The sequence below is a fragment of the Tenrec ecaudatus genome, chromosome 15 (genome assembly GCF_050624435.1).
Source record: "Tenrec ecaudatus isolate mTenEca1 chromosome 15, mTenEca1.hap1, whole genome shotgun sequence".
Lineage (NCBI taxonomy): Eukaryota > Metazoa > Chordata > Mammalia > Afrosoricida > Tenrecidae > Tenrec > Tenrec ecaudatus.
The window spans coordinates 80,694,615-80,704,870 of NC_134544.1; positions in this window are offsets into that span (position 1 = coordinate 80,694,615).

The window sequence follows — 10,256 nt, forward strand, 5'->3', positions numbered from 1 at the left end:
GTTTTGGTAGAGTAGAAGGGCATCAAATGAGAGGCAGCTCCCAAAAAGAAGGAATTGCACAGTGGCTGAAACAGTGAGGGCAAGCCAAAGATCCACTGTCAAGATGGCACATGAACAGGCAGCCTTTCATTATATTGTGCATAGTGTTGCTATGAGTCAAACCCACGTGACAGAACCCAACATAAAAAAAGCAGGACTTGTGCTTCTAACAGTGTGCTTAAGTAGACCTTAAGAGAAACTCCTCTTAGTTTATAGCACCTTTTCTCAACCTGTGGGTCACGACCACTTTCGGGAGACAAACGACCCTTTCACAGCGGTGGCCCATTCATTACAGTAGAAAAATTAGAGTTATGAAGTAGCAATGAAAATTATTTTATGATTTGGCAGTCAGCACTATATGAGGAATGGTATGAAATGGTCATGGCAGTATCAAGGTTGAGAACCACTTCCTTAGAAGAAGACAGAAATCTTGGTAGAGTAGAAGGGCAGCTAACAACAGGCAGTCACCAAAAAGGGTGGAATAGCACAGTGGCTGCAACAATGAGCACTAGCCAAAGAACAACTGTGAGGATGGCAGAGGATGGGACAGTGTTTCATGATATTGTGAATAGAATTACTATGAGCCAAACCCACTCGACAGCCCCTAACAACAATAGCAAGAGGACTCATGCATCTAACAATATATTGAACAAAACCTTAGGAGAAACTCCTATTAGTTCAGAGCAGTAGTTCTCAATCTGTGAGTCATGACCTCTTTGGGGGTTTGAATGACCCTTTCATAAGGGTGGCCTGATTCATAACAGTAGGAAACTTACAGTTATGAAGTGGAGCGAAAATAATTTTATGGTTGTGTGGTTACCACTACATGAGAAACTGTATGAAGGGGTTGTGGCATTGGGAAGATTGACAACCACTACCCTAGAGGAAGGCAGAAATCTTGGTACAGTAGAAGGGCAGCAAAAGATAGGCAGCCCTATAAGATGGATTAGCACAGTGACTGGAAAAATTTGCACTACCCAAAGAACAACTGTGAGTTGCAGAGGATAGGACATCGTTTCAGTATATTATGGTGCCTAGAATTGCTATGAGCCAAACCCACTTGATGGCCCCTAACAACAGTAAAAACAGTACTCATGCATCTGAGAATATTCTGAACTAGACCTTAAAAGAAATTTCTCTTAGTTTAGGGCAGCGGTTCACAACCTGTGAGTCATGACCCCTTTGGGTGGTTAAACGACCTTTTCTCAGGGCTGGCCCGATTCAAAACAGTAGCAAAATTACATTTATAATTATGAACCAAAATAATTTTAGGGTTGTGGATTCGCCACTACATGACAAACTGTATGAAATGGTCCTGGCATTAAGAAGGTTAAAAACCACTTCCCCAGAAGAACAAACAAATATTGATATGTTGAAGGGCAGCAAAATAGAGTCAGCCTCCCAAAAGATGTGAGGATGGCAGAGGACGGGGCAGCCTTAATTTATCTTAGACATAGAATTGCTATGAGTCAAAATTGTTTCAATACCACCTAAGAAAAACAACAACAGGATTGTGCTTCTATACCCAATTCTACCTTGCGGACCTGGTTATACCAGAGGATGTACAGCGGTGCAGTAGGGATCTGGAAACACAGGGAATCTTGGACAGACTAACCCCTCAACACCCGCAGTAGAAGTGGCGAAACCAGGAGGGAAGGGTGTGTGGAAAGGGAGAACCGATCTTGGAGATCTATGTGTAACCTCCTCTCTGGGAGATGGGCAATCGGGAGGTGGGTGAGGGGAGACACCGGGCAGTGTAAGATATAATAATTATTTGTAAACTATTAAGGGACCAGGGGGAAGAGGGGAGCGGGGAGGGAGGGGTAGGGGAGAAAAAGGGAAACCGAGCTGATTCCAGGAACCCAAGTGAAAGGTGAATTTTGAGAATGACGAGTGCAACGAATGTATAAGGGTGCTTTGCTCAATTGCTGTATGTATGGATTGTGATAAGAGGTGTGTGAGCCCCAATAAAAAGATTTAATTAAAAAAGGGAAAGAAAAGAAAATGAATAACAAATAAAGTTAACTCAATGTTACCAATGGCCAAGAAAAAAAAAAAGATCTGCTGATCTGCTACATGAGTGTCCATCTGAGCTGCCACCATTGGTCTCTCCCTATCAGAAACAAAGAATCATAAAAATATCAAAAACCTATTCAACTGTTAGTCTAAAGACTATTGGACAACATAAACCCCAGTCTCCATGATCCTGAGACAACCACTACTAACCACTCTGAAAAGGATCATACTAGGGGATTGTGCATAGAATTGGACAAAAATGGGGAACCAAACTCAAATCCTCAGACTAGCCTTATAGGTCTGATAGAGAGCACAACTCCTGAAACTATGATCTTTTGATACCCATCAACCCTGGCACTGAACTTTCCTCTATGGCTCAACTTCAAACCAAATAATAGCCCAGACGCTAAGGTAAACAATAACAACAGGGCGGTACACATCCCATAAAAATTTGACTCTAGGAGATCAAAGGTGCAGCATTTCCCAAGCAACAAACTTCAGAAGCCAGGAAGGGATAACAAAGAAGGACAAATGGAAATTCAAGCACAGGGAAGAAGTGGAAAGCGTGCTGTGACATTGTGGCTATTGTGATTAATGTCAAGAAACAAAAATATATACAAACTCGTATGAAAAACCAACCTGCCTTATAAACTTTTACCCAAATCACACACGCCAAAAAAAGTTAAAATAAAAGAAGAAGATCCTGACCCTCTTAGATCCCCGAAGGAAATTGAGCTAAACTGAACGACCGAATAGGTAGTTTTCAGGGAAATTAAAGAGTGCTGTAAAATGCAATTATTCATTTATATGGAGGATACACATCAAAGTAAAATTCTAGAATAAAAATAATAATAAGAGAAATCCTATTAGTGTAGAGCAGCGGTTCTCATCCCATGGGTTGCAACTTCTTTGGGGGGTGAACTACCTTTCACAGAGGTGACCTGATTCATAACAGCAGCAAAATTACAGTTATGAAACAGCAATGAAAATAATTTTATGATTGGGGGATCACCACTACATACATGGGGAATTGTATTAAAGGGTTATGGCATTAAGAAATTTGAGAAGCACTGCACTAGAGAAAGGCAGAAATGTTGGTATAGTAGCAGGTCAGCAAAAGAGAGGAAGCCTCCAGAAAGATGGATTAGCACAGTGGAAGCAACAATGAGCGCAAACAAAGAGCCACTGTGAGGATGGCACATGAAGGTGCAGTGTTTCAGTATATCGTACAGAGTTTCTATGAGCCAGAACCCACTCGATGACACCTAAAAACAATAACAACAGGATTTGTTTTTCTAACTATATGCTGAAGAAGACCTGAAGAGAAACTCCTCTAGTTTAGAGCAGCGGTTCTCAGCCAGTGGGTCGTGACCCTTTCTGGGATAGGGGGCAATGGGGGAGCAAATGACCCTTTCACAGGGGTGGCCAGATTCATACCAGTAACAAAATTACAGTTTTGAAACAGCAACAAAAATAATTTTATAGTTGGACATTCACAACTACATTCGGAATTGTATGAAAGAGGCATGGTGATAGGAAAGTTGAGAACCACTACACTAGAGGAAAATACAAACTTGGTAGAGTAGAAGTGCAGCAAATGAGAGGCAGCTGCCAAGACTGATAGCACAATTGTGGCAAAAGTGAGGGCAAACTAAAGATCCACTGTCAAGATGATACAGTATGGGTCACGGTTTCATTATATCGTGCATAAACTTGCTACTAGCCAAAATCCACTCGACGGCCCCTAACAACAATAACAGCAGGACTCGTGCATCTAAGAATGTGCTGAACAGGACCTTAAGAGAAGCTCCTCTTAGTTTAGAGCAGAGGTTCTCAACCTGTGTGTTGCAACCTCTTTTGGTAGACAACCAACCCTTTCACAGTGGTGGCCTGTTCATTAAAGTAGAAAAATTACAGTTATGATGTAGCAATGAAAATAATTTTTTGATTTGGCAGTCAACACTACTTGAGAAATGGTATGAAAGGATCGTGGAATTACCAAGGCTGAGAACCACTGTCCTAGAGGAAGACAGAAATCTTGGTAGAGTAGAAGGGCAGCAAACAAGAGGTGGTCCCCCAAAAAGATAGATTAGCACAGTAGCTGCAACAATGAGAACTAGCAAAAGAACCACTGTGAGGATGGCAGAGGACAGGACAGCATTTCATGATATTGTGCATAGAATTTCTATGAGCAAAAACGCACTCGAAAGCTCCTAACAATAACAAGAGAACTCATGCATTTACCAATATACTGAACTAGAACTTAAGAGAAAAGTTCTTATTTTAGAGCAGGGGTTCCCAACCTGTGAGTCATGACCTCTTTGAGGGGGTTGAACGACCCTTTCATGGGGGTGGCCTGATTCATAACAGTAGCAAAATTAGAGTTATTAAGTAGCAGTGAAAATAATTTTATGGTTGTGGGGTAACCACTACATGAGGAACTGTTTGAAGGGGTCGTGGCATTAGGAAGGTTGACAAACACTACCCTAGAGGAAGGCAGAAACCTTTGTACAGTAGAAGGACATCCAAAGAGAGGCTGCCCCTATAAGATGGATTAGCAAAGTGGCTGAAACAATGAGCACTAACCGAAGAACCACTGTGAGGTTGGCAGGGGATGGGACATCATTTCAGTATATCATTGTGCATGGCATTGCTTTGAGACAAACCCACTTGATGGCTTCTAAAAACAATAAAAACAGGACTCATGCATCTAAGAATATGCTGAACTAAACCTTAGGTGAAACTCCTCTTTGTTTAGGGCAGTGGTTCTCAACCTGTGAGTCGTGACCACTTTGGGGGTTTGAACGGCCCTTTCACAGGAATGGCCCAATTCATAACAGTAGCAAAATCACACTTATGAACTAGCAATGGAAATCATTTTGTGATTGTTGGACCATCACTACATTTGCAACTGTATGAAATGGACGTGGCAATTGGAAGGTTGAGAACCACGCACCTAGAGGAAGACACAGGTACAGTATAAGGATAACATAAGAGAGGCAGCCCCAACAAAAATGATTAGCACAGTGGTTGCAAAATAAGGGCAAGCAAAGAATCCCTGTGAGGATGACACAGGACGGGGCAGCGTTTCATTATATTGTGCTTAGGTTTGCTATGAATAAATAAAACACTTGACGGCCCCTAAAAACAACAACAGGACTTGTGCTTTAAAAAAATGTGCTGAACTACATCTTAATAGAAACATCTCTTTGTTTAGAGTACAACTCTGGGTCACAAACCCATTTGGGGGTTGAATGGCACTTTCAGAGAGGCAACACATTCATAAGAGTAGCAACATTAGACTTATGTAGTAGCAACGACAATAATTTTATGACTGGGCACTCACCACGGTGGGGGGCGGGGACAGCGAATGCCCCTTTCACAGGGTTGGCCAAATTCATAAGAGTAGCAAAATTACAGTTATGAAATAGCAATGAAAACAAATTTAGAGTTGGTCATTCACGAGTACATTAGGAATTGTATGAAAGTGGCATGGTATTAGGAAGGTTGAGAACCACTGCCCTAGAGGAACAGAAATCTTGGTCGAGTAGGAAGGCAGCAAACGCGAGGCAGCCCCCAAAAGTTGGATTAGTACAGTGGCTGTAACAATAAGCACAAGGAAAAGAACCACTGTGGGGATGGCAGAAGACAGGACAGCATTTCTTGATAATGTGTATAGAGTACTTTTGAGCCAAATCCACTCTACAGTCCCTAACAACAATAAGAACAGGACTTGTGCATCTAACAATATGCTGAACTACACCTTACACTTTAGAGCAGCGGTTCTCAATGCGTGAGTCGTGACCATTTTGGTTGGTGAAACAACTCTTTCACAGGGGTGTCCGGATTCATAAAAGTAGCAAAATTACTGTTATTCAATATCAAGGAAAAATTTTATGATTGGGGGACCATAACTACATATTGGTAAATGTGTGAAAGGGTCGTGGAAATAGGAAGGTTGAGAAACACTCTCCTAGAGTAAGACACAGTACAGTAGAAGGGCAACTTAAGAGAGGCAGCTGGACAAGAATGATTGGTACAGTGGTTGAAACAATGAGGACAAGCAAAAAAACACTGTGAGGATGGCACAGGACGGGGCAGCGTTTCATTAAATTGTGCATAGGTTTGCTATGAGTACAAAACCACTCGAAGGCAACTAACAACAACAGGACTTGTGCTTTACAAAATATGCTGAATGACATCTTAATAGAAACACCTCTTCCTTTAGAGCAGTGGTTCTCAAACTCTGGATCACGAACCCATTTGGGGGTTGAAAGACACTTTCACAGGGGTGGCCTGTTCATAACTGTAGCAAAATTAAATTAATGAAGTAGTAACAAAAATAATTTTATGACTGGACGCTCACCAAAACATGAGGAACGGTATTAAAAATTTGTTGCATTAGGAAGGTTTAGAACCATTGCCCTAGAGAAAGATATGAACAATGGTACAGGAGAAGGGCAGCAAAAGAGAGACAGCCTCCAGAAAAAATGGATTAGCACAGTGGCTGCAACAATGAGCACAAGCAAAATAGCACTGTGGGGATTCTACTGGGGGGGGGGGTAGGGGGAGGCAGTGTTTCCTTATAGTGAGCACAGAGTTGCTATGAGCCAAAACCCACTCGAGGGCACCTAACAACAATAACAAGGGATTTGTCATTCTAACAATATATGGAAGAAGACCTTAAGAGAAACTCCTCCTGGTTTAGAGCAGTGGTTCTCAACCAATGGGTTGCAACCCTTTCGGTTGGGGAAGTGGAATGGGGGTGGGGTGGGGGTGAATACCCCTTTCACAGGGTTGGCCCGATTCATAACAGTAGCAAAATTACAGTTATGGAATAGCAATGAAAACAAGTTTATAGTTGAACATTCACGATTACATTAGGAATTGCATGAAAGTAGTGTGATATTAGGAAGGTTGAGAACCACTGCCCTAGAGGATCAGAAATCTTGGTTTAGCATAGAAGAGCAGCAAACGAGAGGCAGTCCCCAAAAAGGGATAAAGACAGACGCTGCAACAATGACCCCAAACAAAAGAACCTCTGTGAGAATGGCAGAGGACAGGATAGCGTGCCATGATAACATGCATAGAGTTGCTATGAGCCAAACCCAATCAACAGCCCCTAACAACAATAAGAACAGGACTTGTGCATCTAACAATATCCTGAACTAGATCTTAAGAGACACACCACTTTCTTTAGAGCAGCGGATCTCAACCTGTGAGTTGCGACCATTTTGGTTGGTCAAATGACCGTTTCACAGGAGTATCTGGTTTCATAAGAGTAGCAAAATAACTGTTATGAAATAGCAAGGAAAAAATTTTAAGATTGAGGGACCACTACTACACATTAGGAAATATATGAAAGGGTCTTGGAAATAGGAAGGTTGAGGACCACTGTCCTGGAGGAAGACACAGTACAGTAGAAGGGCAGCAAAAGAGAGGCAGCCCTCACAAGATTGATTAGCACAGTGGCTGCAACAATGAGCATCAGAAATAATCACTGTGACGATGGCACAGGAGGGGTCAGCGTTTCATTATCTTGTGCATAAAGTTTCTTTGAGTGAACAACCGCTCAACAGCACCTAACAACAACAAAAACAAGACTTGTGCTTCTGATATGCTGAATGAGACCGTAAGAGAAACTCCTCTTAGTTTAGAGCAGCAGTTCTCAATCCGTGTGTTGCGACCACTTTTGGGAGACAAACAACCATTGACAGCAGTAGCCTGTTTATTAGAGTAGAAAAATTAGAGTTATGGTGTAGCAATGAAAATAATTTCATGATTTGGCAGTCAGCACTACATGAGGAACGGTATGAAAGGGTCGTGGCATTAGCAAGGGTGAGAACCACTGCCCTAGAGGAAGACAGAAATCTTGGTAGAGTAGAAGGGCAACAAACAAGAGGCAGTACCCAAAAAGGTGGATTACCACAGTGGCTGCAACAACAAGTGCGAGAAAAAAAACATTGTGAGGATGGAAGAGGACATGACAGGGTTTCATGACATTGTGCATAGAATTGCTATGAGCCAAACCCACTCAGCGGCCCCTAACAATAATAAAAAGAGGACTCGTGCATCTAACAATATATACTGAACTTAAGAGAAACTCCTCTTAGTTTAGACCAGCGTTTCTTAACCTGTGAGTCGTGACCTCTTTGGGGGTTCGAAGGACCCTTTCATTGGGGTTGTCTGATTCATAACGGTAGCAAAATTACCAATATGAAGTAGCAACAAAAATAATTTTATGAGGAACTGTATGAAGGGGCCGTGGCATTAGGAAGGTTGAGAACCACTGCCCTAGTGGAAGGCAGAAATGTTGGTACAGTGGAAGGTCAGCAAAAAAGAGGCAGCCCCCAGAAAGATGGACTAGCCCAGTGGCAGCAACAATGAGCGCAAGCAAGAACCACTGAGTGGTTGTTATAGGACGGAGCAGCATTACATTATATTGTACACAGTATTAATATGAACAGAAACCCATTCAAAGGCACCTAAAAATAGCATCTACAATGTGCTGAACTATATCTTTAATAAAAACTCCTCTTAGTGTAGGGCAGCAGGTATAAAACTGTGGGTCACAACCACTTGGGGGGATGAATGACCATTTCACAATGGTGGCCCAGTTCAAAACAGTAACAAAATTACAATTGTGAAGTAGCAAAGAAGGTAATTTTATGATTGGGGCATCACCACTACATGAGGAATGGTATGAAAGGGTCGTGGCATTAGCAAGGTTGAGAACCACTGCCCTAGAGGAAGACAGAAATCTTGGTAGAGTAGAAGGGCAGCAAACGAGAGGCAGTCCCCGAAAAGGTGGATTATCATAGTGCCTGCAACAATGAGCGCTAGCAAAAGAACCGTGGCCAGCATGGCACACGAAGGGGCAGCATTTCATTCTATTGTGTGTACAGTTGCTGAGTAAAACCCACCCGACATCACCTAACAAAAAACAACAGGACTTGTGCTTCTGTCAATGTGCTGAAGTAGATTTTAAGAGAAACTCCTATTAATTTAGAGCCGTGGTTCTCAACATGTGGACCACAAGTCCTTTGGGGGGGCAAAAGACCCTTTCATAGTGGTGGCTCATTTGTGACAATAGCAAAATTAGAGGTATGATGTAGAAATGAAAATAATTTTAGGATTTGGTAGTCACCACTACATGAGGAATGGTCATGGCATAAGGACTGTTGCGGACCACTGCCCTAGAGGCAGACACAAATCTTGGTAAAGTAGAAGGGCAGCAAATGAGAGGCAGCTCCCCAAAAGATGGTTATCACAGTGGCTCCAACAATAAGAGGTAGAAAGAATCACCGTGAGAATGGCACAGGACCAGGCAGAGTTTCATTTTATTGTGCATAGAGTTGCTTTGATCCAAAACCTTCTGGACGGCACCTAAAAACAATAATTACAGGACTTGTGCTTCTAAAAATATAGTGAAGTAGATCTTAAGAGAAAATCCGCAGTTTAGATACAGGTTCTCAACCTTTGTGTCTCGACCCTTTTAGAAGGTTGAATGACCCCTTCACAGGGGTGACCTGATTAATATAGAATAATTACAGTTATGTATTAGCATCAAAAATTAATTTGTATTTTGTATGAAAGGGTCATGGCATTAGGAAGGGTGTGAACCACTGCACGATAGGAAGACACAAATCTTGGTACAGCAGAAGGGCAGCAAAGGAGGAAACCTCTTAAAAGATGGATTAGCATAGTGGCTGCAACTGTGAGCTCAAGCAAAAGAACCACTGTGATTATGGCAGAGGACGGGTCAGTGTTTCATTTTATTATGCATAGAATTCCTGTGATCCAAACCCACGCGACTGCCCCTAACAAAAATAAGAATAGGACTCATGAGTCTAACAATATAGTGATCTATACCTTAAGTGAAATTCCTCTTAGTTTAGAGCATCGGTTCTCAACCTGTCAGTAGTAACCACTTTGGGGCTCGAATGACCATTTCATAAGGGTGGCCTGATTCATAACAGTAGCAAAAGTAGAGTCATGAAGTAGCAAGGATAATAATTTTATGGCTGGGGGTAACCAGTACATGAGGAGCTGTATGGAAGGGTCAGGACATTAGAAAAGTTGAGAACCCCTGCATTCGAGGCAGTCACAAATCTTCATACACTAGGAGGACAGCAAAAAGAGGCAGACCCAACAAGATGGATTAGCACAGTGGCTGCAACAATGAGGACTATCAAATGAAC